Source organism: Nanorana parkeri, unplaced genomic scaffold, assembly GCF_000935625.1.
Source record: "Nanorana parkeri isolate BGI_ZX_2015 unplaced genomic scaffold, ASM93562v1 scaffold562, whole genome shotgun sequence".
In the NCBI taxonomy this organism is placed as follows: domain Eukaryota; kingdom Metazoa; phylum Chordata; class Amphibia; order Anura; family Dicroglossidae; genus Nanorana; species Nanorana parkeri.
In genome coordinates, this window is record NW_017306830.1 from 320,530 (window position 1) to 331,394 (window position 10,865).

The 10,865-nt window shown below is 45.7% G+C and overlaps 1 protein-coding gene across 1 annotated transcript in view; it reads right to left on the bottom strand.

Annotated features, from left to right (window-relative positions):
* The window catches only part of MADD (MAP kinase activating death domain), a 101,031-nt gene that overhangs the window by 84,936 nt on the left and 5,230 nt on the right, over nucleotides 1–10,865 (bottom strand). The window lies entirely within an intron of this gene.

The window sequence follows — 10,865 nt, forward strand, 5'->3', positions numbered from 1 at the left end:
AGAGAGAGAATATATAATATATATCTATATCTATATAGATAGATATATCTATGTATAAAAAATAATATAATATACCTCTGCACAGCACCATCTAGTGGCAAAGTAAAGAAGATTTCCATCTGTAAGGAAGCGAGGGATGCAGGCTTTCAACTGTTTTTGTATGCTGGATTTTGTGTCATTTCTGCATCTCAGGAGCTATGAGCAATGTGGGCCCCAAAAAAGTAAGTGTTTATCCTAGGGATGCACCAAAACCGATTTTTCAGTATCGAGTACTGATATTTTTTTCGGTACTCGCCGGTAATGAGTACCGATAACTGTGCCTTGTGCCCCGATTATCAGGCAATAGAGAGAGACTTGTTGCACTCCTTACCAGATTCCCCAACGACAGGGGAGGGTGCTTGCAGTGACTGGATGGCACCGCTAGTTGCATGGATCATTTGAAGAGATATGTCACCAGCACACCGAAAATCCTTTCAGGATAACCATGTGTTCATTTAATAAGAACCATGACAAGTAAAAACAAGCGCTTTTGGGGTCATGCAGGGTCCCTTCATCAGGCTTAACATTAAATGATAAGTCTGATTAGGGGACCCTGCGTGGCCCCATGGTTCTTATTAAATGAACACATGGTTATCCTGAAAAGATTTTTGGTGTGCTGGTGACATCTCTTCAAATGAGCTGATAATCAGGAAGCCGGGCGGCGGATCATGACCCGTCACCCGGCTTCCCGATTGCCTGGGTAGCTGGTGTTCTATTGAAAGAACCCCGGCTTCACTTGCCGAGCCAGCCTGGCTTCCTAACCAATCAGAAAGTCGGGCAGCAGGTCATGAGGTGCCATCCGGCTTCCTGACTGGTGAGGAAGCCAGGCTGCCGAGCAACAAGGTAAACCGACCTACCAGTCAATCAGGAAGCCGCTAGGAGGTCATAATCCACCACCCAGCTTCCTGATTGGAAAGGAAGCCGGTTCCATGCACTGAAAGAACCCCGGCTTCACTTGTCGAGCCAGCCTGGCTTCCTACCCAATCAGAAAGTCGGGCAGCAGGTCATGAGGTGCCATCCGGTTTCCTGACTGGTGAGGAAGCCAGGCTGCCAAGCAACAAGGTAAACCGACCTACCTGTCAATCACTAGGCAGGTCATAATCCACCACCCAGCTTCCTGATTGGGAAGGAAGCCGGTTCCATGCTCCCTCGGCACTGCCGGTCAGAGGGAGATCTTCCTCTGACCAGAAGCTCCAGTATCAGTGTAGGAGCATTTGGGGTGAGTACAAGTACTCTAACAAATACTCAGTATCTGCACCAATCCCTATACCGATACCAGTATCGGTATAGGGATGCATCGATACCAGTATCGGTATAGGGATGCGCCGATACCAGTATCGGTATAGGGATGCGCCGATACCAGTATCGGTGCATACTAGAAAAAAATGGTACCTGCATGAATCTATAACCAGCCTTTTTGGCAGGGAGCACATTGGGAAGGCTTACAACAATACAAAAACAAAAAAAATCCCCAGCTTCACCTGCCAGCTAGCCTGCAACCAAACAAATTGCCCTGTCAACTCTAGAGTTAGGACGACACTTTGCAGAGGTGCCTTGGCGCGGCGGTGTGGCTTCTACATACTTTTGGCCAAAGGTTTGTGCAACTAAAACCTCTGATTTTAACGCATACTGTTGACAGGGCTATTTGTTTGGTTGCAGGCTGGCTGGCAGGTGAAGCTGGGGATTTTTTGTGTTTTTGTATTGGTGCATCCCTATACCGATACTGGTATCGGCGGATCCCTAGTTTATACACAGTTTTATGTCTCTAAAACTGTAATAGGATTTTGGTAAAGAAACAGTTTAAATAATGATTTTCGGCCAATTTAATTTTGAGTGTACAAGCTTATAAACTGAAGTTTTTTATCTTTTATATGTATTAAATCTTTATTGCTCAAAGGAATCTTTCATACAGCACACTGTCACTGACTTTGAAAAGCATTCTGGGCATTCTAGAGAGAAACCCCAGCATTGGCTGTTCATTTTGTAACCATCTTAGACCCCATTCACACGTAGCGACATACCTTTTGCAGCGGCCGGGATAGCGCGACTTTCGGGGCGACGATCCAGCGACTGTAGCGCGACCTTCTCTGTCGGGCTCCATAGAAAAAAAGCAAAATCCGCCGAAAAAAGGGTCCGGTAGAAGCGACTTGCGACAGCGACGAGCGACATGGAGTTAAGACAGCTCCATTGAATAGCATTGGCCGGCGACTTCTCACGATATCGCGCAGCGGAAATCGCGCGATAATTCGCTACATGTGAACGGGGCCTTAGAGTAACTGAAAACCCTCACAGGCCATAGAAGGAGGATGGCTTCCCTCCTCTAAAATCCAGGTTGGTGGGAGGTAAGTGATCAGGTTGCCTTACCACAAAGCCAAATTGAATTCACAAAAATAGATAGGAAGTCACAGACTCGGCACTAATAACCACCACTTTGATAGTGATCCCTACACTTTCCTGTCACAACAGCTGACAACATATGACCGTGCAAACCAACAGACACCAGAGTTAGACCCAGTGAATATAAAAGGCCTGCTTAGGCCCCCTCCTCTTTGCAATACAAGTCCATAGAGAACACTTGTAATGTGGGGTGTGGCGGTTACTCAGCTACGCCAGCATAGAGCACTGGAGTGCGAGAATAGGAAGAACCATTTCCACCGAGAGAAAATTGTATTTTAAAAAGGCATTTCCTAGCAAAAATCAGTCACAAATCACAACATAACGCATCAAACCAAACTGCACAGACATCCATAAAAGTCAGGTGTGGACTCATTTTGAATTCAGGCGCTAGTCTGTCCCAACCAGGAGCCAGCAGGATTCTTGTAGAAGCCAGCTCCATTGAAAACGAGAGAAAACCTCAAAAGTTGTATGCCAGCTGTAAATTTCAGGAAGGATTGGCTACCTGGCTCTTGGGGTTTGCCCAGCCCTGCCGTAAGTAATCCTTGTGATGGGTGGGTGCGTGGCTTAATGGTGGTGCCATGCCAAATCCAATAATGAAGCCATAACCAGCACACTGAGGGCCTGTTCACACGACGTCCGTTTTCTGTCCTGACCTGATCCGTACGCTCCTGCACTAAAAATGCATCCCAATGTATCCCTATGTGTTTTATGGGCTACAGTTCTCACATGCGCAGTCCGTTCGGGTTACGACAGAAAAAATACTGCATGTCACATTTTGCCCGGTCAGGAAACGGACCGGAAACGCAAAACGCATCAAAAACGCACTGCACTGCAGCTAACATACAAAAAAATTAAAAAACATTTTTTACATTTGAACGCATCAAAAACGCACTGCAACAGTAGCAACGCGTCTGCAGATCAGGACCTGATATCATGTGAACAGGCCCTAAGAGGTCAATTCTGAAGTAAAACCCCCACGTCAGCAAAAAAAAGTTGCACCAACATTTTAAGAGCACGGTGGCCCTCTTTTCAAGGTGAGAGATATAGGCAAATCATAACACGCCGGGGTACAGGACTACAAAACAAGGAAATTGTGCGAGACGTCAATTTGGCTTTAACTGCTGTGGGGCCAATCTGGCCGTGCTGTCTGACAGAGGAGTCTAGCGCGTTTCCTCATCCTTTTTTAAGCCACGGCAGCCTTTAAAAGTAAACAAAACCTTGAGGCTAGGGCTGCAACCAACTAATCACTCCCGGGCTGAAGCTGTTTAAGCGCCATGTGCTTACAATACAATCATTAAAAAATATATATATATAAAAAAAGGTGGGAAAAAAAGTCATTTTTGGTTTCGGCCTGACAAATTCTGCTGCAGGACGTGCGTTGCAGTGCCATTCATTTCAATGGCACCTCAAACACGCCTCCCACCCACAGTGTGATCGCTTGCAAAAAATTGTGCATGCAGTTTTATTCCAAAGCAAACTTTGTGTTTGTAACACTCCATTTGTGTATTTATTTTAAATGAGGCCTTGTTCACACCAAGCGCGTTCCAGGAGCAGAGCAGATACAGACCGGATCAAAACTGCGTCCAATGTATTCCAATGGTATTTTGGGCTCTAGTTCACACCGCAGCGTTCCGTTCCAGAGCAGGTATAAAAAACTGCAGCCAGCCCTATTTTACCTGCTCTGGAACGCATGCAAGCGCATCCAATTGCCCTGGAACGCACTAAAAAGCCCATTCTAAAAAACTGATTTTTTATTTTTTTTTACCAAAAATGGCCCACAACGCATCAAAAACGCGACGCAGCCCACTGAACTGTGTGTGCAGAAACTCATGCAGATCTGGTCTGCATTTGGGGTGAACAAGCCCTGAGCCCTCGTTCACACCTGAACGTTTTGTAGCGCGTTCTACGCTCGACGAACGCTCTACAAAACGCTCAAAAATATAAATCCCATTGTATTCAATGGTCTCGCTCCCACGAGACCGAATCGCGGTAAAAAACGTGCGACAGACGCGCATATGCAATACGCCTAGGTGTGAACGAGACCTTAAGGATGCTATTTATTTGTTTTTTAAAATCAGCCAACTGATCCATATGAAAATAATCATTAGTTGCAGCCCTACTTGAGGCACCCCCAATGTAAAAACCCTAAAATGGCGTGGGCTCCCTCCAAAATCCATACCAGACCATTATCGCAGATAGCGGTCTGGTATGAATTTTAAAGGGGCACCCCACACAAGAACACAATGAGAGTTCCACCTTTTACTTGAGAGTGCCCCTTATACAAGGAGCCCCCCTCCTTTCACATTTGAGTCCCCCCACTTACAGTAGAAGATTCACTTCAAATCAGAAGCCCCCGTTCACATCAGAGGCATGAAGCTGTGTGAAAATTTCAAGGCAACCCTGAGGAAGCCAGAAGGTACCCTAGAGTGCCATGGAACCCTGGATGAGAAAGGCTGATCTAGAGCATATAGCTGGTTGAACAGAATTACAAACCTCTTGTCAAGTAAGACAGTTCACGCATACATTATATATATATATTAGGGATGCACCGATACCAAGTACAGATACTTTTCCAGCTCCAAGACTCGACTAGAGAAAAATTCAAAAATTAGGAGGCAGCTGTCATTTGTAAGGAGCACACGGAGCTCCTGGGATTTGTACATCTGTTATATTGTATGATTTTGTTTTTATAAATATAAATAAAGTGATGCACAGATACCATTTTTGCGAGTACGAGTACTGGTACTTGCCCAAGTCCTCACAGATACAAGTGACAATACATTTTTGTTTATTGTCATGTGACAGTTTGTGTAAAACAATACAGACTAATGATTTCAGGACAATGGTGGAGCGCCAGAGCCCGGTGCCAGCTGCAACACTGGTAGTTCTCATGAAAATGCCAAGTATCAGCATTGGTACTCGAAAAGTATCGGTGCATCCCCTAATATATATATATATATTTACACACACACTTATTTTTTTTACTATATCTCAACTGCGCAGTTAGCTGTTTCCCTGACAGTCAGCTCTAAGCCTCAGGCAATTAATCCCTCTTTTCAAGTACACTGCCTGCCATTTCTATTCCTCTCACTATACTGTCATCATACCCAACAACGCTTTACTATACATGAAGAATGGAAAAAAAAAAGATATAAAAGGGTAAAACAAAGGACAACAAACCCGTCTTGTACAAATGACATGAACACATTATCACATGATGCTTTCCAAGCATTATAGAGAGTGTTCAGGAGTTCTGTATATATAATAGACCTCCCTAAGACGATGCTGCATGTATAGATGGAATCTCCGACTCTCCAGCCTTTTGCTGATCATTTGGAAACAAATAAAATCAATGCACAGCAACATTTCCGGCTTTTTCACAGAAGCCTTCTAAATCCCTGTTAGAAAGAGGTCACCTCTGCTCACACCAGCTTTGGAAAACCTCCACCACCTCAGCAGAGTCACCTCTACCTATAGTATGTGCCTGCAGTCCTCCCTCCGCAGCTACCTCTGCACCCCAGTTATCCCCATGCTACGCCCCACCGGTATCCATCACTCCCCGGTCCCTTCCATACTCAGGACAACCGCTGCTTGTGAATCCTGCTTGCCGTAACCACCGTACCTTGTTTCCTGCAAAAGCAGGGCTGAATTCTAGATGATAACACAGCACATATAATTCATCCTTCGATCAATTCTCTCCCAGCCTCTCTCTCACAACCTATTAATCATCCGTCCCTGCTGCTCTTCTGGAACATCTCACCCTGCTTCTCTTCCGCCTCCAACGCTGCACTGTAGGGTTCATCCCTCCCGGAATACAATCATCACTGCCTGCGTCTCACAGTGAACATACACTCATCTCTCAGAACGTACCGACTCATCATCCTCGCTTCTCACCTTCAGCACAGCCAACAATTCTGTCCTCTAGCAAGGCAGGCCCTCCCCGCGTCCCTCCCTGCACACGCTGTTATTAGGTTCTCTGCTGTAACATCTATTATCTGACACTCTGATTGCTTCCTGCTAAGGCTGCCAGGCTTCCTCAGATCACTGCGTTGATTTATACCAACCGAAGTTAAATGGTGATGTTGGCCGTAAAAGCCAATCATGTTGCTGCCAGTATTTTTAAAGCAGAATCTCAGCAATTAAAAATGTTGTTCTCTTGAAGTTTCCGAAGGCCCTGTGTGCATCCAAGCTTTGGACGCAGAAGGTATCCAAAGTTGGAGCGGCTTCAAGGCTGCAGTTTGGCCGGCCTCCCAACGCAGCGGTCTGCAAGGTGGCAATGTTAGTTAAAGGGATCGTTCACCTTTTCAACAAAAGATGAAAACGGTGAACTGAATCACAACGACCTCCTCCTGCTTCCCTGGTCCCTCTGCTACTAATGATGACCGTAATCTGCCGCCCAATCCAGCCGGTATAATTGTCGGGGAACCTGGAGATTTTACAACACAGACCCAGAGGCTGTATAGGTGACATAATGGTTGCAATGGGCGCACTGATTGGTCGGCGTAGCCATATGACAGTGCTGACCGTACAAGGAACGTCACCTGCGCACCAAAAACCCTTTTGAGCAGGGGTAGCCAAACTCCGCCCCTCTACAAATCCCATGATGAATCTCTCTCCGGGAGTCATGTCTGCGGCTGTGAGAATCTTGCAATGCCTCATGGGATTTGTAGTTCCACCACAGCTGGAGGGCTGGAGTTTGGCTACCCTTGCTTTTGAGGATCACCAAATGTTAATTTATTCAGAACCGGGTCAAGCGCTTTCGGGACCGTGCAGGGTCCCATCATCAGGCTTAGCATTGACAGATGCTGAGGTGCCATTCGTTTCTGATGGCACCTCAGTCGCGCCAGGCAGATTGCACTGTTTCCCGCTATGCAATCGCAGATGATCGCGGCTGAAAACCAAAAAAAACGGACGCCGCGTGTCACCAAAAAAGATACATTTTTCAGCAATTGCCGCACAGATGTAGCCCTATTGATAATCAAACGCTGTGTGCAACCGCACACAAACGAGCAGTCCCGGGACGCATGTCCTGGCATCGCCCAAGTATGCACTTGGCCTGAATGATACACTTTTAATACATTTTTGTTAATAGTTTTTTTAGGTTTAACGCCTGAATTCTACCTGAATTCTAAAAATTCAACCCTGTGTATGACCAACTTAACCGAGATCAGGGAGTTGTTGGACCCCTTTCCATATGTTCAGCGTGGAACCGCACTCATGTGACCATGTGTTGCACGAAGGCAACCTATTCATTTTGCATGGACTGCCAACGCACCGACCACCTTTTTTTTTTCCCCGCAAGCTGCACCACAACACTCCAATGGTGCACATCTGTACCTTGGACTGGCATTGAAACGCGTGCATTGGCATTGTGGTGTGCTTGGTTTCCACTTCCTTCATACTATATCCGTAGCTTAGTGCTGTACATCGCTTGCTTCCTTTCCAATAATCCTCACCGTACTCCTGACTCTGATCCAACAGCTTCCTCATTATAGTAATCTGAGCAATCAGAGAAAAAAAAAAACACACAGCTCATACCTTGTGTATACACAGATCCTCCTACCTGACTGCGCAAATAGCCCTCTCCGCTATGCTGGTGAACACAGCCAACTCCTAATTCCTGTCAAACCAAGCTGGCCGATGGCAAATCTCACTCAAGAGATGACAATCCTCCCGGTATAAAAACAGAAAGCCATCTGCCTCCTCCTCCTCTCACACACCCCTCCATTTACAAACAGACACAACTGCTATGTTTATTCATCAGCGCTGTGTGGAAGTCATCGCGGTGTTTGCTGTGACACACTGCTCCCGTGGGTGGTAGGGAGCTGTGACTGATTAGGTGGGCGGAAGGGGGTCTGTTCAGTACTCTGCAAAAGGAAAATGCGTTTCTGCTTTGCGTATGCACAGCCAGTCCACCAGGTGCTGATATTTCAGTGCTGGGTGCAGAGATCTCCCCCCCCAGATCCCCTGACATATAATAAATGGGCTTATGACCCGGTTCCCAGCTCCGCCTACCCACCACGGCCAGTAGAAATTTGCTGAAAAAAATTGTTTTTAGAATGTTTGATTTTTTTTGTAATGGGGTCATTGATTTCGACCATAGTGATTAAAAAAAAAAAAAAAAGGGGTCATCGATTTCGACCAAAGTGATTAAAAAAAAAAAAAAATCAAAAAAGGAGCAGGATGGAAATTTCTTCTCGAACGAACAAATTCTAACAGTGAATGTGCTTTTCATTCGACAAACTCCATTCATTTATATTAGAATCAAACCAAATTTTGAACAACATTTGTCAAGTCTCTGACGGCGTTATCGAATGCACTGACCAGATTTTTAGTATGAGGCCCGGTTCACATCTTTGCGTCCCGGAGCTAGGGGTGGTTGTGCGCCACGGTTGCCGAACAGCCCCATTGATTTCAACAGTGTCATATCCGCGCAGCAACAACGGCAACATGTACAGTAGATCCCCGACACACCAAAGTAAAATCTTCAACGAGTGGTCGTTTTATTGATGTACACGCATCTCGTCATAAAGCAACATTTCGGGGGCCACTCAGGGTTCCTTCATCTGGTCATGCCTGATGAAGGGACCCTGAGCGGCCGCCAAACGTTGCTTTATGACGAGATGCGAGTACATCAATAAAATGACCACCCGTTGAACATTTTACATTGGGGTATCGGTGATATACTTTACTATTTGGATTTGACGTGGCGCCATCCACCTTCACTGCAGAACCCACTTTAAAAAGGGACATACCAGTAATGAGTACGGTGGGAACCTCTTTGGAACAACGGCAAAAAGGCTCATGCACCATTTTCAGCAATCGCGTGGATTGGGATGCCATTGGAAATTAATGGCACCGCAAGTGTGGTTTGCATTCACACGGATCTGCGCGCGATCTCGGATCACACAGGTGTAAACCCGGGCCTGAATGTTTGTACAAAATCCTAGCAGCTTATGGCCAGCTCTTCATGTCAAGCATTTAATATTCTGTTTAACACCTGAGACCATAAAAGACAATCGGAAGCGAAAGGCTGAATAAAGCCGACCGTACAGAGCTTGAATTTCATGCAAGTCTCGCTTTATTTTATTGTACTTAAATCTTTTTCAACTTAATTTGATGTCTTTAACAAGGAGGCTAATAAGCCCCCAATGTGATAGCATAGTGCAGGGTGAAATCTTATTAAAGCTATTTGAAATGCTGATGAAATCACTTACAATACATGCTGCTCCTTGATGTTTAAAAATTTGAGTGCACTAAAACTAGAGCACTGGCCCCGACATCCTGTGTGTTAGGGTCGCTCTTCTCCCTTGCAGGGTCCTTTGGGGTCACCCTTGTGTGTGCCAGTAAGCAGCGTGCGTCTCCACAAACGCACAAACACAGCAAGGCAAGGCCATTCCCCTGCTCTCCACTCCTCCTTCCTCCCTTCTCTACTAGTAGATGGACAGCTGCTGGAGACTTCTCTCTCCCTTGTGATCTTGTACTGGACAGGAAGTTCAGGGCCGAGCCAAGAGTTGGAGCTGGTTGGAAACATGACTAAGTGCTCGGGCAAAAACTTTGCTGGGCAATGTATATTTGTTTAAACTGGATTCATTATTGAAAAAAATAGTTGGGAGTTCAACACAACATTAAACCCTCAGATTTTTTAACATAAAACAATACTGTAATTTGTGCCTTACTGTAATCCATGGTTGTTTCCCTTCTCTTTGCTGCTCTTCCTTTTAAATCCTCATGTCTTCTCATGCTTGGGGAGAACTTCCCTTTGCAGCTGAGTGCCTCTTCCTGTAGTGCTGGCTCAGGTTGCAACGTACACACAGACACCATGTATCCATTTCAGAGACAAGGCAGTCTTGCTGCAAAACAGAAGTTCTGCCCAGCATGAGAACAGATACGGATTTAAAAGGAAGAGCAGCAAAGAGAAGGGAAACTACCATGGATTACAGTAAGGCGCACATTACAGTATTGGTTTATGTTAAAACAATCTGAGGGTTTAATGTCACTTTAAGGTGAGACCAGGAGTCTACTAGACCTCGAATACCAACCCTGTACTATTTACTGCTGAATTGACCAAACTAAGCCGTTGGCGGTCCTGCTCAGCTTGAAACCACTCAGCTTGACAAAAGTCACTATAAAAACCATCTGAGATTATCAGATTTAGACACTGTTTGGGTATTCAGGGAGCAGCGGCTGCTGAATACAATAGCCGGCAGTGGAGATTCCTCCGACCGCATTGTTCAACGAGATTTTCTCTCGTTCTGCTTTGATGCTGAACAGAAAATTTGACTCCTTTAGTGTTGATGCTCCCAGAATGTATTTAGCCGATTTAAAGGAATAGCGCGATTGGGTTTTACACATTCTGCACACAGCAGAATCATGAAACTAAGGCCTCGTACAGACGGTCGGCAAGGGGAGGTAGCTGCACGTTTTTA